Below are 11,764 nucleotides of genomic sequence, written 5' to 3' on the forward strand. Positions count from 1 at the left end.
CTAGTTTTAAGATAAGTCAATTCAAGAAGCTATCATAATGGTTCTAAAAAAAAATCACAAAAGAGGAAGAATAACTAGCTCTAGTAAGTAAAAAAGAAAATTGTTTATCACAAGTCATGAAAGAAATGCAAATCAAAAGGCAATGAGATTGCTTTCTGCAAGTTTCCATAATATGCATAAGCAAAAGCTAGAAAGCCTTGCTACTTGGAGTTCAGTAAAATGTATTTTTAGTTTGTTGGTGGCATTGTCAGTTGGTAAATACAATTTGGCAAAGCATTTCTTTTCTTAAACTCTGAAGAATAAGTCAAAATATAGAAAACATATGAAAGACAATGTTTATAATCATGGTATTTATGACAACAAAAATTAGAAATACTTTCAAGTGCTCAATACTAAAGGAATTACATTAGCAACTACAGGACAGCCACTCAAGGGAACAGTATAGAGACACCAAAAAGGACAAATATAAAAACCAACTATCAATATAAAGTTAATATAAATGCATATGTTAGGGTATAAAATTACATATGCATAATCACTATTATACATGATTATACATAATGACTATGTAAACACATGAAAAACTAGAAAGAATACAGAAAAGAATCTCAATTTTAGGATTTCTTTTTCTCTTTTTCTCCATTTCAAACTTTCAATATTTTTATAGTGTACATTTCTTTAAAAACTAAAACTTTATTAGGAAAAACATGTCATTCATATGTGTATAGATGAGTGAAGTAGACAATGCCTGCGATTTTAAAAAGATTATCCCAACATAGGAATCCTAAAATACTTTGATATTTATAATAACAGCTGACACTTCCTGAAATCTTACTCTGTGTCACCACTGTGCTCTGTGCATTATGTAGTCCTCCAACAACCAACTGAAGAAGATATGATTATCTTCTCATCTAATGGATGAGAACATAGGGAGCTAGAGAAGTGAAGTAACCCCTCCAGGTATATATGGTTTGCAAGTAGTTGTCACAAAGATAGCTAGCTGCCCCCCAAGGTGCAAGCCTTCTCTTTGGTGATGGAGAATCATGGCTGGGAAGTAGCTGCCAAACCCAGGGCTATTCCTCAGGGCCCTCCCACTCCCTGACTTTGCATCCACATGGAGCCATCCTACTAGAAGGCAAGCAATACATCCTATGAAAACACAATGTGTCCACAGGGCAAATCTCTATTAAGGAGGATCTACAAATTAGTTAAAAGTCTAAAACTAAAGGTGAGTGATTAGCAGAAATAATTGCCCTTTTAATTTTAAAAAATGGTGTTAAAATATAGCAATATAATTTGTCATCAATTCAACTGCCAACATTTGAGAAATGTTACTTCCCATGATTAAATAGAGTGCCAGGAAATGGGCCATTTCCTATCCTACTGGAGAAGAGTAAGTTGATGCTCCCTCTCTGTGGCAGTTTATCGATATGTGTCGGGAGTCCAAAAACTTCAGAATTCTGTAAAATCCTTGACCGAGGAATTCCTTGAGCAACTATCCTAATGAAATAAGAGATATGAGTACAGATATATAAGAAAAGTTTCTCAATGTCAGAAATGTTTAAAAGACTAGTGGAAACCACAAAAATAGTTACAGGGAAGTGGACAAATTCTACTTTGGCTACACAGTGAGTTACTATGCAGCTATTTTAAAGTATATTCCAAAAGAATATTTAACAGCATGGAATGATCATGATACATTATACAGTGTGATTCCATTCTTACTGTGTTTTAAAAACACATCTATATCAGGCATGAATTTTCTCCTTCCATACAGGTGCAAGAACTATCACATTTCCTTATTTCTCTAAATGGAATGAAATCTGGCTTAGAGTCCCATCCTGCCTGGCTGTAAGGAAGAACTGTGTCAGGGACTGTTGCCCACCCTTATACACACACATACACACACATACCCCTTCCTCTGGATCTTCCTACTCTCTCAGGGCTTATGTGGTACCAAAAAAATGGAAGAGGTGCCCATCTTTAGACCATGGTCAGTGCCTCTGTCCAACCACAACTCCTCAACTAGCCCCTTGATATCGACAAGGGCTGCAGTTTTGGAGATGGAAGAAGAGAGGGTGCTGATAGCACTGGACTTGTCTTTGATTGGCTGTGGGAGGCTTGTACTGATGATCTCAAAACAGTGATGATCAGTGTTTTGTCTCCAGAGATAGACCATAGAGACTTTACCACTGCGGGGTTGCTGGGTGGAAGGGGAACAGATTTCTAACCCTGAAGGAACCTGTGCTCTCCTCTCTATCTCTCTTAGGGACTTCAGCTCTTTTCTAGGACCACTCAAGCTCCATTGTATTGTCTTCTCCATATAGGACAATTCTGCCTTAATTCCATGATAAGCCTTATCTTCCAAACTAAGGCCCTGGTTGATTATTTCTTCAGTGACCCCTGAGACATATCCCTCAAACCCAATCCATGTTCACATGCACACTCACACTCAAACCTACATACAAACCCACACGCAGATGAGCTTACACCTTAGAATACCAAGGGAAGAGTGGTTTTTATACCTTTCTTCTCAGAAGTATGTGTGTGTGTGTGTGTGTGTGTGTGTGTGTGTGTGTGTGTTGAGAGAAGAGGATAAAAATGGAAGGGATGAAATGGGAGAAGTGGGGGAATTAATTACATTTTTGTCCTCTTTCAACTAACTTGAGAACAAGTCATCAAACCTGCCACATATGTGTGCATTAAGAAACCTGAAAGATGTCAACTATACTTCAATTAAAAAAAAATTTAAACCTAAAAGATGCTAAAAGTATTTTTCATTGAGTACTGAGATTATAGGAAAATTGTTATGATCTTCTTCGTATTTATTACAATTTTCTCAATTTCCTACAATTGGTCATTTTATTATTTAAAAGAGTGTAATTTTTCCATGCCAACATACCAACTACATTTCTTTTTTTCTAATTTTCTTAACACTGTTTCTAATATGCAAATGTATTTTTAAATACGTTTACTTTAAATAAATTTAAAATTTATTATTAATAAATTACTTTATTGAAGGGCATAGGCCATGGGGATGAAGGCATTAAAAAAAGTGAGAAAAGGGACATCTGAGTGGTTCAGTTGGTTAAGTGTCCAATACTCGATTTCAGCTCAGGTCATGACCTCAGGGTCTTGAGATGGAGCCCTGAGTGAGCTCCATGCTGAGCGGGGAGTCTGCTTGAGATTCTCTCTCTCCATCTGCCACTTGCTCCGCACACACTCTCTTTCATAAGTAAATAAATAAATAAATAAATAAATAAATAAATAAATAAATAAAATCTTTTTTAAAAATGAGAAAGAAATTCTGAAAATTTTCTTTAGTGGTTCCTTCACAAGAATCAATGTGTAACTTTCTGAGGTTACTAAATTAATCTTAACAATGATTTCAGGTGTAAATATCTGGATTGATTGCTTTACTTATTTGATTTAAAATTTTTTCCATCCTTCTATGTATATCCCAAGCTTGATACCACTATGTGCACCCACACTTGGGTGTGCACCCACATTGTGGCTACATGTCTCTGTCCTTAAAGAAATAATCTGTAGCCATTCCTCCAACTCAAAACACAATCTCATTAGAAGATGGGGTCCTAGATGGCCTCAAGTTCAACACAAATTGCTATCATCCCCCAATTTTCCTCTTTCAGAAACAGAAATTCTCTTGCCAACTGTCAACAGCCCAACCATCGAATAGGAGTAGAGATGGTGACCAACTCGCAAAAAAAAGCCAGCAGCCCCATAGAGGTGCCTGGAATAATGAGAATCCCACACACTCTCCCACTTCATGTTCCATTCTAGAGGCATTCTATTTCAATACTTTCTTCTCCTTTTCATACTTTATTTTCCATTTGGGCACCCATCCAGGCATTAAAATTCATATCTTCCTTTAAGAAATCTCCATCACAAACCATCACTATCCTTGCCTCTAGCATAGATAAGTCTCATGTATGTGGTTCAAGGTACCCTGGAGGGAGACAGGTAGTGGATGGAAAACAAAGAGTAATAAACAGAAGTACTCAACAACATTTCCCCCCATGTTGGGACCATCTGATTCAAGAATACCTCGTGTTCAGTATCAAACCCAGGAATGATTTGTGCAAATGTATATAAGGGGTTCTTGTCTTTTTTCCTCTATGTTGCCCTTAGTCACCCTGAGATCGTGACCAGGTTTTTTAGTACAAAAGGCAAGCCCTAAGGCCCAAGAAATGAACTCATTCACTAGTTGTTGGTTCCAAGCTCAGGTGCTATTTCCTGCCTGGGCTCTGCATGTCCTTGGTTTTTAGCACAGATCCTACTCATAGGGAGCTCAGAGAAAGAGAATATACATGAGAGATACTGAGAAGACAGGCCTGGCCCCAATGGTTCTTCTACATCCAGCACATCCAAAGATGGCCTTTTGGTTTTCAGCTGCAGCCAAGACAATGATGTTCAGAGCATCCTTTCCCAAATTCACATTTGTTCTGAAACTGAACAAATGGACTGTGAGGTCCCTGAGGGTTCTGTCTTTAACTAATTCAATATTTATTAAGTATTACTATTGCCAAGCAATGTGCATATTTGTCTGTGTAACACCAGTCTTAGTCATAATAAGCATACAATAAGCATTTGTTTGTTTCAATGGATGAATATTTTCCCAATTAGAATGTGAGTTCTAAGGAGTCACAAACTTGAACTTGGCATATCCTGGGTGCTTAAAAACTTTTGTTGAAGTTGATTAATTAATTAGTGAGTGACTAATGTAATCAAACCCACACACAAAAATATTGTAGCCAGCAGTAGTAGGAAATAATGTCTGTACAATGGAAATATTTTGGGCTTTTGAAGTTAGACCTGAATACAAATTCCATTGCTTCCCAATTTTGATTTCCTTATATGTAAAAGAAAATATGGGTTCCTGGGTGGCTCAGTCAGCTAAGCATCTGACTCTTGATTTTGGACCAGGTCCTGATCTCAGGGTCTTGTAATCAAGACCCCATTAGGCTCTGTGCTGGGTATGGAGCCTGCTTAAGATTCTCTCTCTCTGTCCCTCTCCCTCTACCACACCCCTGCAAGGGATAAATAAATAAATAAATAAAGCACAGATGATGATGATTTTAGAATGGTGGTCAAGATTAATGTGCTGCAGAAAGTTCCTAGAACAGTGTTGAACAAGTATTTTGTCTTCTTCCATTTTCCCCAATCTCTTCAGGGACTGGAAGAAAGAAAGTAGATTAGTGCTTCCTTGTCAAGAATCTCAGTGCATGTGTTTCTTCAATGGCTTCCTGGAAAGGAGAGCATAACAGAGACTGGTTGTACCCTACAGTTTATCTTTCTCTTTTCCTCAAAGCTACAATCCCTGGGTTTCAACACACGGGCTGCTCAGAAGAAAACTACATTTCCCAGCCCCTCTTGTCACTAGCTATGGCCATGTGACTGAGTTATCCAATGGAATATAAACATTTATCTAGGTCCTTCCTTTATAGAGAAAGGATGTGTTTCCTCTCCTTTCTGTTTCCCACTCTCTGTGTAAGACTCAGACATAAAGGTGAGCCATCTTGGACAAAGGGCAAGGGCACTACCCTCTGGAAAGCTGATATCAAGACAATATTAGCCTAAGTCCCTGAACCCTGGAGAAACCATGTTTGCCCCCAAATGATGAGAGAGAAATAAACATCTCTCTTGTTTAAATCACAGATATCTTCAGTCTCTGTTATTGCAGATGAAAGTACATCTGATCTCATACAGACATATCCGGAGATCTGTGAATATCCCAGTCTTGTTAATGACAAATCCTCACCTCAGGCATTTTTCACCCTACCCTGAAATGCTCCCAGGCACCAGGTAAGGCTGATCTGCTTGACTGGTGCTGCCTGCTTGTCTCCTCACTGGCTTGCTTCCCTACCGATTTGAAGTCCCCAGCTGCATGTTGGGCAACCAATCAGAATCCAACCTAGTCTTGAAAGACTCTTCCCAGGTCAACCTTGTTTATGAAGCCTTTCACAGGGAGTGGGTAGCACTTCTGGATCTCTGCCTTGCCTGAGCTCCATGGTGGCTATACCACTATACCCCACTACCCCTGGATCTCAAATCCACACAATTTTCTAGCCTCTGGATTTTCCTTTTGTTTCATTGAAAGCCCTCCCTCCTTACTTTGACAGTAAATTCATTAGCAGCTACAACTATGTTTTGGACATATTAATCACATTTTTGTATCTTTATCTGATTTCAGAAGTAATCTTTAACCAGAGCATCATGCTATGAACTTGAAAATATATGTGGACTTTAGTGATTTGTTTATATATTGTCTTAAATTGTGATATCCTCAAAAAGAAAAGAAATATACAATAATAACTTCTACATCCATAGCACCTGATTCATGCATGTACCTCAGTACTACTTATTAATAGATGAATAAATGTATTTTGGTAGTCTGCTAACATTTAGAATGATGTCGATCTTAATGCCTGCATGACTCTAGGCTAATGAGTTAATGTGCGTAATGCTAAGGTAGGAAGCTTTTTTATCTTTGGGTTTGGTAATTATATCATTTAAAACATTTCCAATTGCAGGTACCTGGGTGGCTCAGTGGATGCTCAACCACTAAGCATCTGCCTTTGGCTCAGGTTGTGATCCTGGGGTCCTGGGACTGAGTCCTACAGCGGGCTCCCCCCAGGGAGCCTGCTTCTCCCTCTGCCTATGTCTCTGCCTCTCTCTCTGTGTCTCCCATGAATAAATAAATAAAATCTTTAAACACAAAAACATTTTCAGTTGCAAGGAGTAGATAGATGCTTGATAAACTGACTTATTGAAAACAGAAATTTTAGTCTCATATGACAGGGAAGTCATATAAGTGACTTCAGATAGTTCTAGACCTAGAAGTTCAAAATAAGTCATCAGGTCTCTATTTCTCTCCTTGTCTTAGATGTGCTTCTCTCTATAGTGTCTATTCATGATGGTTTCTAGTAGCTCAAGACCTAGCCTAGCAACCCTAGCAGCATGACAAACAATACATTCCCTAATATCTATGTCAAAAGGGCATCAGAGAGTGTTTCAGTTGATGGGTCCAGCCTGGGAACATGTGTCCATTCTTGAGTCACTATGCCTAGAAGTTTCGAGTATTTTCCTGAACATTCTAAGTCATATGGCCACCCTTGTGGGTAGAAGAGATAGCTAGTTAAGTCTTACCAAAGACCCAGCAAAGCGAAAGGTTATATTACCAGAAGAAGAAGGAAGGGATATAAAACAGACAAACCAACAGATGGTCCATCACCATCCTGGAGCTGATGCCTCTTACTAAATTCAGTCTGCCCAAAGCTTTTGCCTGGGATCCACATCATTCTGAATTTATTCTTGCTATCTTCTTGCCACTGTTATTATCCTGCAGTCACCTTAAAACATTTCTTCAGTATCTCCCCCTTGTATACCCCCCTGTAGTGTCAAAGTACAGTTAGTAGTTTACCAAACAGAAAGCAGGTACCCCAAGAGTACGTACCGCAAGACTGAGGAATATGCTTTTCCTCTGACTACCTCAAACCTAAGGCCTGAGGTAACTGGAGTAAGCCCCTGGTGATGCCACACACACAAGGGGGCTCTGCTTCTAGGCATTCCTTTCTGGCAGGAAAGAAATTCAAGTTGATCCTGTTGACTGGCCCCATCAGTCTATCAAGAAAATATTTGGTAATCCAATGCAGCAATCTGCTTTTATACTGTGATCAGAGTTGTTTTCCAAACTCTTCAGAAGGTATTGGATTGCTCCAGCCACTGTGAAAAAAAAAAAAATGGAAACCTCAAACAATATAAGAATCTCAAGGTCTCTGGGTTCATAGTCTGCCAAATTTTATAGCACTTGTTGAACACAGTTGGCTCCCAGCAGGAGAAGAACCTTTCAAGCTTGTGCATTGAGTGATTTAGAAAATGAATTCTGGATATAACTCTGCCCCAGAGTCACCCCACCTCTTTCCATGCCCTAGCATCCTCCTACAGAACCACACCCATGACCTCTTTGAAATCTCAACCTAAGCCACCACACTTTGCACAAAACTTACTGGAATTCTTTGGTTTGCCTGAGTGTTCCCTGAAGTCAGTGCCTTCCTCTGGTTTCTCTCTAGCATGTCCCAGGGTATCTTTAACATTCCTGTGATCTTTTATTACTAACATGGAGTAATAACTTCACAGTTTGCAAACCACTTTCTCAAGCATTTTGTATGAGTGTCACAACAGCTATGAGAGATAAATATTACTGTTGTGCCCTGAGAGATGAGGAAACTGAAGCCCAGAAGGAGAATGTAATAACTTGAGGTCACATAGCTGGTAAGCAGCGGAGCCAACTCCTCAACCCAGGACTTCTACAAATCCCTTGCTTTCCTTCCCCTAACACCACCTCTAATTATATTCTCTTCAATGATTTTGACTCCCCAGTAAGTCAGTGATCTTCTTGAAAGGATGCAGGTCTTTTTGCTTCTGAGTTCTACCTGCAGAAAGCCCAGCACAATACTATGAGTAGGACTGGTATTCCAAAATAAGTTGTTGACTGAAACAATGGGCACATAGCTGCTGTGAGCTGGGTCATTTGGGGAATTTAGGCTTGCAGGCAGGATGGTGCACACACAGACAGGCTATATGCTCACTAGCATCTGGAGGATGTACAAAGTGAAGCCTTCATCTAATAGTAATTAGAGTTAATTATTCATGTATCCATTCATTCAACTGATTCTTGTTTTTCTGTCTTCTATGTACTGGACAGAGTGATAGGTGCTGGCTATCCATTGGTAAATAAAACAGACACAACCCCAGCCCTGAGGAGCTTATACCTCTGAGAGAGTCTTAGAATGAAATAGGTACAATCTAATGAGGAACTCTGCATTATTCTTTCCCTTATTCGTTTTCTATTGATGCAGAACAAATAATTTAAACTTAAGAATAACGCCCACTTATTAACTCACAATTCTATTTTAAAAAACTGAGCAAACTCAACTGAGTTCTCTGCTGAAGGTCTTGCAAGGCCAAAATCCAGGTGCTACCTAGGCTGAGCTATTTTCTGAAGGCTCTGGGAAAGAAACTACCTTGAGTTCATTTCTGGTTGTAGGTAGAATCTATTGCCTGTGGTTGTAGGAAAAAAAGGTCCCTGTTTTCTTGCTGGCTGTCAACTGGAGATTGCTCTCAGCTGCCAGAGGCCACCCTCAGGTCTTTCCCATGTGAGCACATCCATTTTTAGCTTTTGCTACTAGCTGGTAAAAACTTTCTGCTCCTAAAGGGTTCATGTGCTTAGGCCAGGCCCACTAAGCCTTTTTTAAAGTCAACTGTGCTATATAACATGACCTAATCACTGAGTAACAGGTCATCATATTCATAGATTCTGTCCACACTCAAAAAGGAGAGATTATACAAGGGTATTAATCATTAGGTATCATCTTAGAATCTGCCTACTATATGCCCCTGCTCAAATTTGGGAATTTATAATTTCACATGGACTTTTGTTACAACCAACAAGTGCTATTTCCCTGCTCATCCATGTTTAACCATATGATGCACCTCTGTACCTTTGCATATGCCAGCGTCTCTGCTAGGAATACTTGCTTTCAGCTCCTTCAAAAAAATCCTCATCAAACTTCAAGACTCAAAGTCTTGAATGACCTCTAAGGGGGTCTTCTTAGCACCTTGCTGCCCCTCAATCAATGTTAAGTACTCCCTTCTCTGTATTTTTTTTTAAGATTTTATTTATCTATTCATGAGAGACACAGAGAGAGAAAGAGGCAGAGACACAGGTAGAGGGAGAAGCACGTTCCCTACGGGAAGCCTGATACAGGACTTGATCCCAGGACCCCAGGATCACAACCTGAGCCAAAGGCAGACACTCAACCACTGAGCCACTCAGGTGCCTTCCTTCTCAGAATTTTCATGGAACTTTGTCCATCCCACCACTACAGAACCTCCCTTACTAGTATCATCTTAGTCACCAAACTGAGATCTCTAACAGCAAAAGTTTCATTTATCTTTGCTTTTCCAGAGCCTCTCATGAATCTTGACACATAAGTACTTGCTGAATGTTTATTGAATTGAACTAGACCACTGTTGGGGGATTTGTGATTAGAAGAACAACACAGACCTGAAACCCAGTCTAGGTATGAAGTAGAATATCTGTAATTTTTACCTTCCTAGCACACATTCATTAACATTCTGTTTACTGCACCCCAATTTGCCACGAGGGAACCACCATAGTCCCACTTCCATTCATGTGGTTCATATGGAAATGACCCTATTACCCCTTTCAAGGACATACTCACCTGCGATTCAGGCTTTGCTAGGAAGAGGAACCAGGATCCATTCCAAGATGGACATAGTGCAATTCAGCTGATAAGCATCCCTTAGCACTCTTACACTGAAACCTGTGGGAAAGAAGTTCCCCCTTTAGGTTGCATTTGTGCAGCTAGTAGAATAAAGGCTTAGCTCTCTCTGCCATCTTTTAAGGGAAACCTCCCACATAATGAACAAGACAGGAAAACGTAAAGCTAAGAGATGACAATAGAGAAATACTGAGTCCTGAAGCCATCATGAGACTCTGGATTGAGCCATGCCCAAGGCTAGTCATCCTCTGGAATTTACCAATAAACAAAATCTCCTTTGGCTTAAATTTCCACTAACACAAAAACTTTCTCATTTATTAATTTGAGCTGGGTTTTTGTCCCTTCCAACAACAACATAAAAGGTGAGTGGGGCTTGCTGAAAACTTAGTGTGGTAATCTCGGATCTTGGGAAATTTTTTAAAGAACAACTCCCCTCAAGGACTAAACCTCCATGTCTGATATCTCTTAGCTATTCGTCAGTCTTTCTGAAAACCAAACAAATGGGACCATCAAACAAAGCAAAAGGAAGTACCCCTCTGCCTCTAGCATATCCAAACTAACTTGCTGGGTCCTTTGTACTCTGTTTTGGAATCCAGATAGCAAGGATCTTTGTTTGGGCTGATATTGCGATGACTGATGGTACACAAAGTAATTACTGTTCTAACCTTCAGAAGCCGGTAATGTAAGTCTAGTGGCCAAGATTTTCTAAGGGATACCAGGTGTGCAATTTGCAAGCAAATGACAATCGACATGACTATTGATTGCTCTGACCAGCTAATTATGAGCCTGTAATTTCCTGGCCCCAGGATTTCTCCCCCACTGCCTATACTGGACTCTCCCACAGGATCTAATTTGTTTGCCTCAGGTCATCCCCTGAGAGGAACTTCCCTCATCAGCCTTCCCCAGGTCCTTCTCCAGTGCTAGCATCTCAATAGCTATGTCACCTGATTTCAAAGGGGCTTTCAGCTTGTTGCATAATCAGTTCCTCCTAACAATGATTTCCCCATCCCCACCATTACCTCAGGGTGCTGGAACTTTGCTAGGAGCTGCTGACAGATCATTAAAAGATCCCAGCTGTTCCTGGTCAGTAACAACCCCTTTCAACTGGGTCTCCTTCCAGGAACAGCTGCAAAATATCCAGAAAGGAAGGGAGGAGACACATTTAGCATGATAACAAACCAGTAGGGAGTGACCACTTTACCCAAAAAGCTGTGATGCAGATGTATCCACACAGCAACAATCCCCACCCCTCTGGAGAGAGGCAAATGTGTGCTGTCTCTGTGTGAAAACTCTCCTGTAACCAATGGAATGAGATCAAGAATCCCCACCCTTACTCCCAGGAGGAGTTTGAAAAAGCTTATTTTCCCCATAATGATTCACAAAAAAAGATCTCTCAGCATTTACAAGTTTATTATCTTGTACACTCACACAAGTAATAT

General features: G+C 39.9%; 1 long non-coding RNA gene across 1 annotated transcript; it reads right to left on the reverse strand.

The window, feature by feature from the left end:
• Positions 1 to 7,479: 7,479 nt before the first annotated feature.
• LOC119864269 lies at positions 7,480 to 11,448 on the reverse strand. The gene is made up of 3 exons (XR_005368282.1): positions 11,345 to 11,448; positions 10,266 to 10,367; positions 7,480 to 7,743 (listed from the first exon to the last, which is right to left on the reverse strand). It is a non-coding gene; the product is annotated as an uncharacterized LOC119864269 (long non-coding RNA).
• Positions 11,449 to 11,764: the final 316 nt, after the last annotated feature.

The sequence above is a fragment of the Canis lupus genome, chromosome 13 (assembly GCF_011100685.1).
Source record: "Canis lupus familiaris isolate Mischka breed German Shepherd chromosome 13, alternate assembly UU_Cfam_GSD_1.0, whole genome shotgun sequence".
In the NCBI taxonomy this organism is placed as follows: Eukaryota; Metazoa; Chordata; class Mammalia; order Carnivora; family Canidae; genus Canis; species Canis lupus.